Genomic DNA, 17,744 nt, shown 5'->3' on the forward strand with positions numbered 1-17,744 from the left:
AAGATAATAAAAGAGGTCTCATTTCATGTAACCTCAATTAGTTGGAAGAGGTTGCCTAGAGTACTGTATTGAAAAGAATTGTAGATCTAAATCTGGGTTCTGTAGAAATGAGTTCTGGGTCAATTAGCAATATCTGATGTGAGCACAAGATGGAGTGTGTCAGCATGTGAAACACATATATGCCATTCCAGGCCATGGTTTTATTATCACTGCTATATCACTCTATGTGATTGGTGTCTTTCACAAATACCTTCTTTAAACATAAATATATGAAAGCCCACAATAAATAAATTCTGTATTTGTACAGATCCATTTTAATTTTTTTTCAAGTCACCTAGAGGATCAAGGAACTGAGCTGAACCTCCCAATGTTATACAGCTCTAGCTGAATCCAACTATACTCAACAAATCTGTATTTCTTCAACTGTGGAACTATCATAGTGATTTTTAAAATTTCTTTAGCAATAGAACTCTTCATTTAAATTACAATTCACACAGAACACTAACAGATTAAAAGCAGACTTGCTCTGATGAAAGAGGAAAAAGCTGGAGTCCCACCTTGCCGTTGACCCCCCTACCTCAGACCTGCATGGCAGGTCAAGTTTGAACACTAAGAGAAAATCTCTTAGGTCCCTTGGGGCTCTACGTAATTGCAGCAGTATAATATTTTGATGTATCAACCAATTCTTCTCGCCTCCACATTCCCAGTCACCCTGTGAGCCAGCCCCATTCACGCATCCAGACATGAGATAACCATTCCCTCAAGGAGGATTCATCTATGGAACTGCAGAACCAAAGAGTCAGATCCCTAGCTTTTATTTTCAAAAGGCAAGGTCTAGGTTGAATTAGCCTGCCTAATTAATGAAATACCAGTGGCTTGGCACAAGATAACTTATTTGGGTTGGGCCTTCCTTCTCCATCTTTTAGCAACAGCATCTGGAATACATGACCTTGAAGGTCAGTGCAACAGAAGAGAGAGAACTTAGAGCCCGCACTCAATTTTAAATTCCTCAGCCTATGTATTAGTCTTCTCAGGCTATCATATATAACAAAACATCACAAACTAGGTAGCTCAAACAATATAAATTTATTTCTCACAGTTCTAAAGGCTAGAAGGAATTGGCAGGTTTGGTTTCTCTTGAGGCCTCTCTCCTTGGCTTACAGGTAGTTGCCTTCTATATCCTCACCTGGCCTTTTCTCTGTGCGCACATCCCTGGTATCTCTTCCTCTCCTAACATGGACACCAATAACATTGGATTATGGGCCTACACTTTTAACATCCTCTAACCTTAATTACCTCCTTAAAGGCCCTCTCTCCAAATATACATTGGAGGTTAGGGCTCCAACATATGAATTTGGAGGAGAACACAATTCAGTCCATAGCTGCTTAAAACCAGTAAGATCAACTCCATTCACATTTATGGACTAGAACAAATCATAGTTCCACCTAACTACAAAAAGGGCTGGAAAGTTTCAGCATCTTGGGCATGTCCCCAAGAAGGAAAGGAGAACCAGATATGGGTGAGCACTAGCAATCTCTACTTCACAAAGGTAAAACAAAAATATTTAGAAAATATGTAACTGAGCACAGTCTTCCCCACCCCTAGAATAAGTGATGGGGGGAAGGAGGTGATAAAAAGGAAGTGATGAGAGTATTGGAGAGACCACAAGAGCATAAGCACAGGCGGTACCCAGAGATATGCCCCTACACTCTGTCTGCATTCAAGCAACAACCCCCAGCACTGGGAAGACAAACGGAAGCTGAGTTCATGCTCACAGATGGTCCTGACTCCATTTCATTCGAGCAGGCACTCTACACCCCCAGAACTGAGAAGCCATGCTAATCATTCTTTTCTCTGCCATCTGGACAGGATCTCTTAGCCAGCACGCTTCCCATCGATCATCCGGAAGAACTGCTGCCCATGTGCCCCAGACTGAGTCAGTGTCTGACTGCTTCATCATCTGACTGCCCAGTGGACAACCCCCTCACTCACACACAATACTCACACACAACCTGAGGGTCTCAAAGATTCCGATGCAGAGGATGGGGATGGGGATGGCGTGAAGGGAATGGGGAGAACCTTCGTCCGCCATTCTTCTCACCTGTGGGACTGAATAAAACAGCTCAAGATTCCCCACTGGCCAAGGCAAAAGTGAATTAATCTCACACATTAAGAGGCACCAAACTAAATGCATGTCAAATCAAGGAAAGCCATAGAGCCATCTACTGGTCACAAGTGAAAAGAGATGTCATCTGAAAACAATACACAGGAAAAAATAAAAATAATCAAATTTGACTTTAATAACTTCATTATAGAAATGTGATGGGGAGTATCCTCTAATTCCATTCAATGCAAGAAAATATAAGAGACACCCGAAGTTAGACATGCCTTTAGTAAATGTGGTTAGAGAATTAGAATTGTAATATACTAAAAGGTGATCTGGCACACGGTTCTAGGGTGCTTTATAATTCTCCCAGTTCTACATGCTCCAATTCTGTAAAAACAAGACATAGATTCATTTTATAAAACCTGAAACCTCCAAGTTTAATCGAGGAATTTGTGATCCTGCAGCTTGGCTGACAAATGATACACTCAGCACCCTGCTCTTAGGTGTTCTGCATGCAGTACACAGAGAGGCCACGTAACATCGTGAGACTGGTTTTCCTGAATGGTCATGAAAGTTATTAAAAAAGATCTTCGAAGGCTTGGGGACAGGGTAGGGGGCAAGAAAGGCCTCATTCAAGTAGGTATCCACTGTAAAGGGCAATACTGGATTTAAACATGGAGCTATGTCAGGTAAAACACCAAGCAGCTTGCTGCTTAGAAGGAATCTGATGAGTTATGTTCATCCCAACTCCCCCATCCTCACACACTTAGAATGTGACTCTAATGTAGCTTCTGTGTCCAAGTACAAAATCCAGAAAAGACTCCCCAGGTAAAGTCTCGGAAGAAACACCTTAGGGTCATTTTCAACAGCCTATGGGCATAATTCCAAAGCCCAGCTCCAGATATGATCCAGCCTATGGTGAATGCTCCATTTGCGCACAGAACAGCTGACCTTCCGTTTAGGGTCAGAAATCAGCTAATCTGTTTCTCAGACTTGCTCTACAGAAGCTGAGCAGATAAATCAAGTTTAACTAAAAAGATGCCAGATTCCATCTCTTCAAAGGCAAATCTTGGAGACACGCTGACCACCATGCACTGGGTACACAGCGCCACCTACAGCACCATGGGTGCAATTCGTCATAGCCCTCATTGAAGGTAGTATTGGAATAGCCACAACAATCTGGGAGAACACTTCAGGTATCTATCTGTACAGGGCAGAAAGAATCTAACCCAAACTTTAAAATTAGCGGATATTAAGTTTATCCTGGTGTAGAAAAAACAGAAAAGTTTTATAACAGGAAAGAGATTGAGATGATTGGTTATAGGCTTATCTATTTGCTTTTTGGCTTGCTTTTGGCTAAGAGCATTGAATTCTGCCATGGTGATTTTCTTTTCTAAGATCCATTGCAAGAATTCTCCAGGAAGTAATATCAATCAGAAATACCCATAAAGAGCAGTTGCCATTGAAATTTGATGTAAAACAGTCAATCATCTTCCATTTCTGAAATTTAGAAAATAAAACCCCAGCAGAAGGGGCTTTAGAGTGCTCAAAAGCCCCTTCTTTACAGAAGCCGAAATTGGGTGTGATCATAGCTCAAGACTACAGAAAAGGTTGCTACAATCATCTTCCCACTAACTCCTGAAAGTCCACCAACTTTCCCGTCTCTCGACTCCATCTTCACTGGTTCTTTTACTTATGTTTTAATTCAAACTGATCATCATCTACTATGTGGTACAGGGAAAGAGAAGATAGAAGAGAGTAAACCAAATATAAAATGAGATTAGATATTAACCTTAAAACCATGTGCCATTTATACTGCATAGCATAATTTTATCTCTTTAATATCATGTGCTCTAATATACAGATGTCTGATTTCTACCAAGTTTTATTTGTTCAGAGAAGGAAAGGATCAATCACGAGGTGTGGGGCAACCAAGGAAGACTTCATGAAGAGAGAGAAAATCTTCAAATTCAAGCTCAAGTGTTAACAGGAAACAACACATCAATAAGAAGGAATGACATGAGCAAACATATGGAGGTACTGGATGCGCCCTATGTAAAAGAACACTCACAACCATGCACACAGGCAGAAAAAGACAGACACCCTCACTCACACAAAATCCCATTCTACCTCCTTATCCTGCTTTATTTTCTCACAACATTTATCACCTGATTTATATGAATTCATGTGATTACTTTCTCTCTCCATGACAAGCTATAAGACATCAAGAACTTTGTTTCATTCACTGCTGTATTCTTAGTACCTAGTTCAGTAACCAGCACATTGTAGCTTCTAAGTAAGTATGGAAGGAAGGAGGGAACTAAGAAAAGAAGGAAGGAAAGGAGGAAAGGAGGGAGGGGGACGAAGGGAAAATGGGAGGAGGGGAAGTGTTCAGGACATCCACTGAAAAACTTAGGAGGGAATTATAAGAAATTAGATAGCCATGGAGGACAAGGGCAGAGTATAGGATGTCTTGAATGCCTGATGAGAAGCTTGGATTTTTTTCCTACCTCTTCAAAGCTGCCAGCTTGATCAAAAGATAATGACAGTAGCAGAGCTAAGATTTCAGAAGATTAATCTGGCAAAAGTATAGGATGAATGTGAGAGGAGAGAGATTAGAGGTGAAAGGAGCACTTACTTTAAAATAAATAATGATAGTGATGGCTTACAACCATTAAATAAAATGAGAATCTATGAGACATTAAAGACATAAATAAATTAATGAATACTAGTACGAGATGAGTCTAGAATATCTGGTTGTGTCAGAAAGGAAAGAAGTGCTCAAAGGTTAGTGAAGACACATCAAAAGGAGCCAATCTGAAAAGGGTCACGCTAGCCAAACTTGGAAAATTTTAACTTTAAAATAAGTGATAGTGATGGTTTACAATACATTGAATAAGAATTGATGAGACCTTAAAAATAAAAATAAACAAATTAATAAAGTGGGGAAGGAAGGAAAGCTTTTCTTTACACTGGAGTGCCAACCAATAAACATAGATGGAATGATAGAAATAGAAAATCACCATTTGACAGCCATGATGCGGGCATCATCAATAACTGCTAAGGCTGGTGAGTAGAGGTTTGAAAGGAATAGGATATTGATGTAATTTTAGAATATCTCCCCATAGATACTTACTAATCACAATGGGGAGGCAGGTGGGAAATGGTGGCTTTATGATGGAGAAAGCTGACGGAAACCAACTTGACAAGGTGGTCAAGGTTAATATAACCAGTGATGGGAAGAGTTATCATTAGGTGCCTCTTAGCGTGATGCATCAAGAAGAGCATGGTGTCAAGAGCCGGGCAAAATGGCATAGATGATAGAAGCTTTGTTCATCCCCTCTTGTGACCACATCAAAGTTGAGACAGAAACACGGAGCAAACAGCAAGCAGAGTTGCCTGGGGGTCAAGGTGAACAGAAGCACTACAACTAGGGATAGAAATAAGAATTCATCCTGCAACGGTTGGAGGTAGGAGAGGGCGAAGATGTGAGGCTTCCTGGTCCCTATAGGCTGAATGAGACAGAGGCTACGGCAGCTGCAGACGCCTCTTAATGAGGCCGTGTCCTCGACCAGACTTTCGCAGTGACAGACCTGCGCGCTCTGAGCACCAGCGCCAGGTCGGTTGCTCGGGGGTCACCAGGGACTTACAGAGGGACACTGAATTGTCAGAGAGATGGCCAGAGATGAGGCTTTCTACTGGACAGAAGTATTAGCAGTATTCATTGCTCCTCTCTTGAGCCCTCCCCACTCCCAGTGTGTGGATGCAGGCACCGCCATACCTGAGACGTCACCAAACTGCATAATAGAGGTCGCTCTGCCCAGAGGATTTCTTGAAACTCCAACTCCTCTAACTCACAGCCCCACCCAAGCCACATTCAGTTGTGTCCTTGCAAGTCCTGTGCCACTTGTTGAGCAGCACGAAGACTCACATTGGTGGCAGCTGACCTCGGTTTCTGGCATGACATCTTGAAGCAACTATAAACATAGCATCTGTGGATTGCTTGCTGAATCTTAACAGGTGGCCCTGGAGGGGCAGAGGCTTGGGCTAAATTTGGCCTGCAGCTGAACCCCTCTCAGGACTGTGCTGCTGGACAACTACTACACAAAGCCGCACTAATAAGACCAGAAAACTTAGGAGCTTTGCTTAGAACACAGAAACAGACACAGAAAGGCAGCCAAAATGGGAAGACAAAGAAGCAGAAACCATATAAAAGAAAAGAACATAGATCAAGGAAAAATGAAGTCAAGCACTCTCACAGATGCAGAGTTCAAAACACTGGTTATAAAGATGCTCAATGAAATTAAGAGAAGTGTAGATGAACACAATGAAAACTTTAACAAAGAGAAAAAAAACATTAAAATGGAACTGGAAATTATAAAAGGGAACCAATCATTAATGAAGAATATATTATCTGAGATGAAGAGTATATTAGAGGGAATCAACAGAGTGGAGGAAGAAGAAAATCAAAACACTGATATAGAGGATGAGGAAGCCAAGGACATCCAACCAGAATGGCAAGAAAAAAGTAATCAAGAATATAATAATAACTTAAGGAGACTATGGGACAAAATTAAGAGCAACAACATCTGTGTCATAGAGGTACCTAAAGAGGGAGAACAAGAAGTTGAATATATATCTGAAGAAATAATGATGGAAAATGTCCCTAACTTGGTGAAGGAAATAGACATACAACCCCAAGAAACTCAGAGAGTCCCCCAAAAAAATGAACCCAAAGAAGACCACACCAAGACACATCATAATTAAAATGTAAAAATTAAATACAAAGAGAGAATCTTAAAAGTAGCAAGAGAATAGTAATTAGTTACCTATAAGGGAGCTCCTATAAGACTGGTAGCCGATTTCTCAAAAGAAGCTTTGCAGAACAGAGGGCTAGGCACAAAATATTCAAAGTTATGAAAACCCGGGATCTACAACCAAGAATACTTTATCCAGCAAAGCTATCATTTAGAATCAAAGGACAGATAAAGAGCGTCCCAGACAAAAATAAGAAAGGAATTTATCAACACCAAGCCAATATAAGAGGAAATGTTGGAGGAACTTCTTTAAGAAGAAAAAACATGTATCAAAATCGTGAATAAAGAATGGTAATAACTATATATTTATCAACAAGTACCTAAAATGGAAAAGAGTTAAGTGCTTCAACCAAAAGATAGGGAAATTGAATGGATAAGAAAACAAGACCCCTACATATGCTGCCTTCAAGAGACTCACTTCAGATTAAAAGACACACAGAGACTAAAAGGAAGGGGATGGAAAAAGATTTTGCCCTGATGGACCTTGAGAGTATTGCGCTAGATGAAGTAAGTCTGATAGAGAAAAACAAATATCGCATGATTTCACGTAATGTGGAATCTAAAGAACAAAATAAACAACAACAACCAAAAAAATAGAAACAAACTCATAGATATAGAGAATATTTTGAGGGCTACTAGACGGGGGAGTTAAGGGGACAGTGAAAAAGGGCAAAGAGATTAAGAAGTACAAATGGATAGATACAAAATAGACATGGAGATATAAAGTGTAGCATAAGAGAAAAACTCCACAATGTTGTAAAAAATATGTAAGGGGGAAGAGGGGTACCTGATTTAGTGGGGTGATCACTTCGTGAGTTATATAGATCTCTGATCACTATGCTGTACGACTGAAACAAATATATTATTTATGCCAACTGTAATTGAAAAAAAAAACTCATTGAATTGTACAATGTAAATATGAGCAACTAATTGTCTAGTATATTTCAACAAACCTGAGGAAAAAAAGAAAAAAAAAAAGAGCTGGTCGTGAGAACACAGACAAATGCAGGTTGAAGGTCAGCTTTCAAACTGAAAAGTCAATACTCTGCAATTCTTCCTAGGTCATGCAAGAAAGGGAAATACCGAGGAACTGTAACTACTTCAGAATGAAGGAGACTAAAGAGACATGACAACTAAATACAATGCGATCCTGGGCTGGGTCCTAGACCAGAAAGGAAAAAATGGCATTTGGGGGGCAGTTAAAAAATAAACAATTTTAAAAAAACCTCGAATGGGGTCTATAGATCGGATGGGAACATATCAATGTTGATTTTTTTTCATTTTGAAATATGTATGCTGGTTATTTAGGAAAGTGCCTCTTTGGGGGAAAGACTCATTGGACTATTTAGAGGCGTAGGGACATTATTGGCTTGCTCTTATAGTTCAGGGGGAAAAAAACCAGTAAATATATATACATAAAATATTTCTATATATAACAAGATTTTTATTTTTAATTACATAAGTTGGTATATGTAAGGCATCTGACATCCGTCAAACTTTTTTACAAGTTAGTTGTCTCCCTAAAAAAAGAAGGAAATATTACAAGGAAATATTAAGGCTGTGTCTACAAACTCTGTCCGAAATAAAGACCGATACCACGTAAACTCTCACTTCAAAAACAAGGGTGAGGCCCACTGGAGGACAGTAGTGATAATAACAGGTATTTAGCAACATGCCAGTATAGATCTTTTTGATTACAAAGCACTTTTGATTTCATTATCTCATTTTATACTCACAGTACCCCCAGGGAGACAGGCAATTATCATTATTGTTGTTGTTGTTTTATATTATTCTTACAGTCATTATTATGAAGAAATAGCCATTCAGAGACCTCAGAGTAGGCCTAAATAATAATTAAAATTATGGTTTACCTTTTCAGGAAGAGAAGCAATATTGTTCTTATAACTTATATGCACACACATACATAACCACAAGCCTAATATTCTCTGGACCCAGAGGTATTTCTCAAGATCCAAAGGAAAATGTTATGATTGTGTACTCAGCCTCCTCACTATAGAGCTGCTCCAGCCTGACCTTAACATTCCTGAGAATAGGCTCTATGACCCTCAATATACAGCTACATATCGCTCAAATTTCTACCTCTGCACCTTCACTCATGCCATCCCTCTATGTAGACCCTTCTCCAACACAGCACACTTCCTCAAGGCCTTTTGTTCCTGAGCAGATGTTGGAAGACTGCATCTACAGTGACCAAAAGGGGCATGAATAAAAGAACCAAGAAAATTAAACCAGATACTGTTATGATCTCATGTATACATGGAATCTAAAAAGCTAAACTTGTAGAAACTGAGAGTAAAATTGGGGATTACAAGGGGCCAAGAGGTGGGGGAAATGGGGAGGTGTTGATCAAAGAGTGCAGACTTCCAGCTGGAAGATGAATAGGTCCTAGGAACATGATATACAGCATTATGATTATAGTTATTAATATTATACTACATACTTGAAACTTGCTAAGAGCAGATTTGTTCTCACCACAAAAAAAAGAAATGGTATTTATTATATGACTTGATGGAGATGTTAGCTAATGCTACTGATAGTAATCATATTACAATATAAGTATATCAAATCAACACTGTCTCCTTAAACTTACACAATGTTATATGTCAATTATATCTCGATAAACATAAAAAAAACAGTCAATGTTAAACGTAAAAAAAAGTCAATGTTACAAAAGACAAAGAAAGGCTGCAGAAATGTTCTACATGAAAGAAAGCTATAGAGATACGACAACTAAATGCAATACCTGATTCTGTAAAAAGGACATCATTAGGTCAACTGAAAAAATTTGGATATGGACAGTATATTAGACAAAATATCAGTGTAAACATGTGAGGTTGATAACTATACTGTGGTTATATAAAAGAATATCCTTATTGTAGTATTTAGTAGACCTACTATTGCAGTTTAGTGTTTAGTATAATGTAGAATTTAGAGTTAAAGACTATGATGCATATAACTTACTCTTAAATACTCAGGGGAAAAAATGTATACACACACATAGATAGTATGTTTAAATATATTTATATGAATGCATGCATATTAATGTATATATGTGTATGTAAATATGTACTTAAACATATTTCATATATTTAGAGAGAGGAAGGAAGATAAAGAATACAAATGATAAAGTAAATGTGAGTAAAATGTCCCATTAGATAAATCTTAGTAAAGGTTATAAAGTGCTGCTTGTACTATTTTTGTTTGCAGCTTTTTATAAGCTTGAAATTATTTCCAAATGAAAATGAGAGGAAAGAAAAGGAAAGAAATTGGCAGTCCTGGCCCCCACTGCTGGCTTCCTGAAGAGCCAATGAACAGGAAGAATTCAAGTATGTCTTTAACCCTCTTCAGTCCCTTTTCTATGCCCCAAACTTTTTTTTTCTTTGCATTTTTTGTTTTTTTAATTGAAGAAATGATTTAAATTTTTTATTTTTTCTTTTTCTTTTTTCCCCTTTCTCTCTATTATTAAACTTTGTTAATAATAACAATAAGTTACATTAAAATAGCTGATGCTTTCATAACATTCTTGTGCTTATTAGGCACTGTTTTACATGCCTTTTATGTATATTAACTCATTTAATAACAGTTTACATACTATTATCCCATTTGATGTCTGATTACATACCATACATGGGAAAACTGTACACACAAGTAAGCCAGTAGCTGAAGAAGGTGGGTCACCTTGGGCAAGCAGTGGGGCTGACTCACACCTGCCTCTTTCTGCTCTATGTTCCATCCTCCTCCCCCAGGTGGTTCCCAAACCTAAGAGAACAATGAATTTACCTCATAGCTTTTAAAAAAAAAAAAAGATTCCCAAATCTTCCCTCAGATTCACTGGTCAGATTCCCAACTCTTCCCTCAGATTCGCTGGTCAGAACCGCCAGAGAAAGGATCTAGAGATCTGTTTCTGAGTTTTGTTTAGTCATTTGGCACCCTCTTCTGCCCCCATAAGCTCTCTCCCATTGCCTCTGCTCCTAGCATGTCATGGAATACACCCTCCCAGACCCCCACTCCTACTCATCTGGCCTCTGGCCTCCTATCAGTATCCAGAGCTGATTCCAGCTGAGGGGTAAAAGGCCCCATAGGCCATTCTAACCTTCTGTTGGACACCAGGTGATGTCACATATGGTAGGCCCAGAGGATTCTCTGCTCATATGCCCATTATAACATTTCCTTCACTATAAATTAAACTTCTGGTTTGAAAAGCTGCTACGGGGGATCCCGTGTCAGTAAGCAGGCACTCTGAACCCTTGCATGATACTAGCAGACGCACAAGAAAGGCAAAGGGACCTCTGGTAGGATCAATTCTAAAAAGGATGTCCCCTGTAGGGTGAAAGCAGCCAGATGGAATCCACTTACCAACAAATATCAAGGTGGACTCCTTGAGAAGTGGTCCATACCATCACCTCATCTTTGGTCTCTGCCACCAACACTTTGGATATTCAGCAGTGACAGTAACTCGACCAGCTTTGGTCAGATGGGACCCATGCAGAGCCTCCATCCCTGTTACTGTAGCTCCTCCACCCACGGGCCCATTGTGTGAGCACTGGGGCCATCATGGTAGAGGCTGACAGACATCTACCAGACAAGTCACCTTTTCTGCCTAGTTGTTGAGTGACCCTTTGCTGGGTATTGATGGTCAACGCAAAAATGTGCGTTGTGCCCACTCCCACAGGTTCAGTCACATGCCTCTTCCTCAGACTCCTAGTCTCGAATACTCCATTCCTACTCCTAACCAAATTATTCACCACTGCCCAGGAATCCATATAAACTACCTCAGGCCACCTCTCCCTCCATACAAAATGAACAAGCAAGAGCACTGCTCACAGCTTTGCCCATTGAAAGGATTTCCCCTACCACAGTCCTTAATACCACTTCTGAGTGGGGCAGCAGTCCATTTTCAATCCCTGCCAGCAGACCCAAGCTCTTCTCCAGTGTCATAGAGAACCCTCTCCGTGAAGCCATGATATGAGCTGGGGGAGGCATCAGTGCAGCAGAGGTATATGCCATGGGAATGGAGGCCACCTGTGCATGTAACACAGATTGCCAGGCGTTGGCCCAAACTACTCTAGACAGAATCCTCAGGCAAAGGCTGTTTTTGTCCCACCAGCTTTGGGAACCATAGATATGCAGTTACTCAGTATCGAGACCCAACACAGTTACATAGTAAGGCTCCAATGCATGAAGTAGACAGGAACTTGGCCCTCAGGAAGCCTAAAGGCGGGCGGGGATCAGTAGACACAACTTCCTTAGTGAAGGTTTAAAAACTACCATTTTGAATCAATGGATAATTCAATAGAGCGGTTACTTATAACCAAAAGCAGCCTGTTGAAATGGGGCAATCAGAAATAGCCCATTCCAATACCAATATTCTACTTTGTAAAGAATAAATAGAGGATATGGTTCTATAGTGTAGTGGTTAGCACATCTGCTTTACACGCAGAAGATTCTGAGTTCGCACCCCAGTGGAGCCGCAGTCCATGGTCTATGGCCATGCCACCCTGAACAAGCCCGGTCCAGTCTGATCTCAGAAGCTAAGCAGGGTCAGGCCTGGTTAGTACTTGGATGGGAGGCCACCTAGGAAGATCAGGTGCTGTAGGCATAAATAATAATAATAATAATAATAATAATAAATAAAATAAAGAATAAGTAGAATGTAGACATGTGGAACCCTTAGCCAGACCAAGAGTTGGGAACAAGGGAAAACTGGGAGAACAAAATGGAGAAAGAGGAAGATTGGAGCCTTTGGGTTATCTCAGGCAGAGGAAAGCAGCTGCTCTAGACTTTAGTGTTAAAGCAAGGGAGAATCCAGAACTAACCTGAGAGGAAGCTCTAGGTAACTGTGCAAGTTTGTATGCATACACACATCATGTGGCTTGCCAGCCATAACTCACAAAGGCCTCTCACAGATTTAGTTTCAGCCCATATGGTATTGATGACTAACATCCCAGATCATACTAGACTCTTAAATTCAAAAATTCTGCCTACTGTCAGACCAGATGTAGCATAATTCCAGTTTCAGAAGTATGCTCATCCTACCTACAGCCCATATTCTCAATGCTGTCCATGTCTTCAAAAAAAAAAATATATATATATATATATATATATATATATATGCACACACATACATACACACACACATATACATACATATAGTGTTTATATGGCTTTTTACATTTATTAAATATAATGTTTGTTTCCCCCAGGAAAAGCGAGACCCAACCGACAATATAGAAAAAGGAAGGCGCGCCCTCTTGTGACTCTGGCCTGACTTTGTCACTTAGCTGTGCAAGTTCCTTCTAAGTCTCGGTCCCCTGTAAATGCCCTCCCACAGATCATCCTGAAGATTAAATAAGAAATTGGATGCAAAGCGCCTAGCCGGTGTTTTCCTTAAAGTACTCAAAATTGTAGCAATTAATATTATTTCGGTTATGAATAGGGCTGAGCCGACTCACCTGCGCAGAAACTGGTAAGGCAAAAGAGCGCAGAGCCGTCCCTGGGCGATGTGGGCTGGAGGGGAAAGCGGCTGGGGGTGGCCAGTCTCCCTGCCACGCGGAGTTTGAGCAACTTTACTCCACGCTTGCTGTGCTGTTGGTTAATAAGGCACAGGTGGTAACACACAGCTTGGCGTCACTTCAAACCAAGCCCTTCTAGGCCGGATTTGTAAACGATGAGGAAGGAGAGGAACTCAGCGGGACTCGGCCGGTTTCCGCCGCACGCAGCCGCTCCAGCTCTCCCGCAGGGGGCGCTCACAGCCCGGCCTCCAGGACCCAGCCTGGCGCGCTCTCCTCTTTCCCGTGCGCTCTCTCCAGCCAATGCATCACTGGTTCTGTCGAGGTACGATTAAGTGGCCCTATAAAGCTGAAAGGACCCTTGTTGGCAGGTACTGGCAGGAATCCCTCGTATCAACAGACATCCTAGAGGAGCTGCAATTCCCCTTCCTAGTCAGGAGGATGCTTTGCAAGTATCCAAAAAGACCTTCCCTGAGAACTCAGGCTCCTTGAGACACCAAGCTCCTCAAAAGCAAGAACCCATCTTACTTACCTGAGGGCCCTCAGCAGCCACCCAGGCCCCTTGAATATATATTCGTAGAATGAATGAATAAATACATCAATGTTGAAAATAGAGAAGACAGTAGGTATCCACCTTCTTATCCTTGTAGTTTTCAGATTTTTGACAATCACCCCACCACCACCACCATTCCCACCCAAATTCTCTGTATGGCTCACACAGGGCTGACCCAATCCTCCCCTCCAAGACTGGGCACATGACTGGTTCAAGAAAAGTCACAAAGCCAGCTTGAATCACCAAATCTTGCCAGGTTTTTACCATTTTAACAATCAGAAAAGAGGGACTGTGGGCTCTAAGGACCAAGTAAGCCTGATCCTGCCTGGGGCCACTTTGCCAGTGTGTGAAGGGGTGTACCTGAGGAAGAAACCAACATGATGAAAGGCAGAGCAAGAACAAGAGCGGAAGAGATTGAACCTCTGGATCTAACCATACCTGATCTTCTTCCCTGACTTCTAGATATAAGTCTATAAATTGTTTTTTTGCTACTTGGAAAATGAGAGAATTTGAACTAATACAATTCTCCTTTTTCTTTTACTCCGAATCAGAAATATAATAGCACTGAACTACAAGAAGCCTTCCAAGGTAATCCTGATATCTACAATTTTTCCAGGACACAGTGAGAACAGACTGAGGTCCAAATCTCACTTCTGCTTCTCATGGGTTATGTGATCTTGAAAATCTTTCAGGCCTTATGACAATGAACACATAGTTCCTTGTCACAAATAACAATCCTTTTCTAGATTTATGAGTTGGATTCTAGAAAAGTTTCAACTTAACCACACCATTCAAATTACTATGGTTTTTACACTTATTGATGTTTAAGCATCTATAGTATTGCATTTGCACATAAAAACCATTAGAAGGCACACCTGAAAATTATATAATTGTATTAACCAATGTCACGCCAATAAACTTAATTTTAAAACATTAATAAAATAAATAAATATAAAAATAAAAACCATTAGAAGGTGTTCCTCATTTAGAAGACAACCACTAATTGGTCCAATATAAAGTGGAGTAGTAGGATATATAGATGGATTTACAAGCTGGACTATTATGAATTTGGAAGAAGTGAGCTAGTAAAATCAACTTTGCTAGAGTGAAAAGTCACACAGTTGACGTCCTTGAGTCTCACTACCTCCATTAGCTCAGATAAGGAAGAAGTAGGGTAAGGGAGAGCTTTCTGCCACAATCTTGTTAAATTTCAGAGTATGGTGCCCAGTCAACAGTAGGGCACCTACTCTGGGAGGAAAGGCCCTGAGATGGTCAACAAGGTGGGGGCAGAGGCCTAGGGCTGGTCAGCAGTTATACCGAAGCCCCATATCCTCCCATTGCCCCCATACGGGGATTAGGTGACCTCTCACTTTTTTAATGAGGCCCACCCCCAGGTGCGCCCCTTTCTCTCCTCTACACCTTTGCTTCCCACCACTTCTCCCTCCAGTCGCTCTTCTCACTGTTTTGCCTCAGGCCTGTCTGCCATTCACAGGACTACATGTGCCAACAGGACAAGTGGGCCAAGGAGATTGCCAATGCTTTCCAATTTCTGGAAGGCCTCCTTTTAAAAATATATATATATTATATATATTTATTATACATATATTTATATAGTATATGATATATAATATATTATTATATTATTTAATATTATATTATATATTATAACAATATATTATTATGTTAATATATTATTAATATAACATATTAATAAATATATAATGTATTTATATGTTACATATAATATATTGTAATGTATTGTATATTTATTATATATAATATATATATTAGTTTCAAGTATACAGCACATTGGTTAGACATTATGTAATTTATAAAATGATCCCCCTAATTGCTCTTTTTCTCCTCTGGCTGTCCACCTACCCACTACATTAATGCTAACTGCATTCCCTATGCCATGCTCCCCATCCCCAGAAATTCTCCTTTAAACCTACCAAAAGGAAGATTTATAACCATCTTAGCTTGAAAACTGGACCTCCATCAGCCATAGAAAGATCTGTTAATCCTAGGCTTGAAATACCAATATTTTTTATATCAAAAGTACTTTATGGCTTTACTCCACAAATATCACCAAAGTGAAGGAGTCTGAGTAAAAACCCATTCAAGCAGATGGCTGTGACTCTACAGATGGTAGAGGTTTGGGAATCTAAGCTCCTGGTAGTGCTTTTCTTCCTGTCCAGAATCTTCTCTTCTGCTCCTCTCCCTCGCCACAGGTGGCACTATCATCTACCACAGTCACCCAAGCCTGGAAATTGTCCCAACCTCCATATCCCTCACTCCTTACTAGTCTCCCCAAAGCCATAGGCTTATGTATCCTTGTCCCTTCTACACCCACCTCTGTATCAAGGAGGAAAGCTGGGCAAAGACAAGCAGTTGCATTTAGAGGCTGCCAGTCAGGGAAGGGCACTTGTACCAGATTGAAAGTCAGACGAGAAGCCCTTTCCCCTCTGGCAATGGTGGGCGCATATGTCTGTGGACCTGAGACTCAGATAGGCTTGCAGGCAATCACCTGCTTTGATGTGGCAAACAGCTGAGATCAATGAGGCCAGTATTCCTGAGATTTCTGCAGCTTCCTGATCTCCTAAAAAGTGCAGTAGTTTTCCTTGATGTTTGTTCCCCCAGCCATTCCTAGAGTTTTGTACATGCCTACTTCCCAATATCCCAGTTGGCCTATTTTTTCTTTAAAGGGCCAAATAGTAAGTATTTGGGGCTTTGAGGGCCACATGCACTCTCTGTCACAACTGTTCAACTCTGCCATTGTTGTGCAAAAGCAGTCCTAAACCATACATAAACAGAGGAGCATGGCTGTGTTCCAATAAAACTTTATTTATAAAAACAGGCAGTGGTCTGGATTTGGCTCACAAAGCATAGTTTACGGACCTCTGCAATATTTAATTCCATTCTGCTTGAACTATTTATATGGTGGTTTCTTTCTTCCTGACTTATACAGTATCTCAAATATCCATGAACTTTTCCCCTCTTCTTTCTTAGCAAAACTGTCTTAATTCAAGCCCTCATCATCTATTGCTGAAGCTAGTGGGCCCTGTCCTTGGTTATTCCATTTGGAGTCTTCTCAATTTGTACCTCACTTGCACTGCTACAATCTCCTGTCATTCCCCTGTAAAATCTTTTAATGGCTCTGCATCCCTTCTGCGTTACCTCATATCAGGCAGGGTCTCAACAGGAAGCAGATGACATGGTCAAGTAAGGATCATTTAAGGGGGCCAATTACAAAGGTTAGGGGAATCACAGGCACAGTACAGTCATTTAGGGTCCATAGCTATGCTGTTTCTATCCCTAGGCCCATCAGGATGGGTGCAGGGAGCAGTTACCAGAACCCAAGGAAAGAGTTGTGAAGTTGAGGGCTTCTCCATCCAGCTGTGCCAAAGAGCCAGGTTTGGGGGTTTTGTTTTTGTTCTGTTTTGATTTTTTTAATCTAATTCTTCTCAGACTAGTACTTTTGTAAAATAAAATTTAAAATTAACTATTAGAAAAAAATGAAATGAGAAAACACATAAAATACAAAACACATAAAATCCAAAAAAAAAAAAAATACACTTTTTTGCATGAGATTCAACACATATAAAATCTCCCTGTCAAATTGTTATAAAAGTTTCTAAACTCTTACTCTCAGTTTCTGTTCTTACCTCATCACAGAGCCAAAACAGCCTGCAGGGAGGGAGTCAGAGGAATTAATACCCCAGTGTGACTCTCCTCC

General features: G+C 40.4%; 1 long non-coding RNA gene and 1 pseudogene across 1 annotated transcript in view; one reads left to right on the top strand and one right to left on the bottom strand.

Annotated features, from left to right (window-relative positions):
• LOC120622686 (uncharacterized) overlaps positions 1-14,927 on the bottom strand; it is a 312,973-nt gene extending 298,046 nt beyond the window's left edge. The window contains exon 1 of the long non-coding RNA XR_005658519.1: positions 13,399-14,927. This is a non-coding gene — a long non-coding RNA (uncharacterized LOC120622686). The remainder of the gene's footprint in view (positions 1-13,398) is intronic.
• LOC120580964 (uncharacterized) lies at positions 12,427-12,545 on the top strand (annotated as a pseudogene).
• Positions 14,928-17,744: the final 2,817 nt, after the last annotated feature.

The sequence above is a fragment of the Pteropus medius genome, unplaced genomic scaffold (genome assembly GCF_902729225.1).
Source record: "Pteropus medius unplaced genomic scaffold, Ma_sr-lr_union100, whole genome shotgun sequence".
NCBI lineage: Eukaryota > Metazoa > Chordata > Mammalia > Chiroptera > Pteropodidae > Pteropus > Pteropus medius.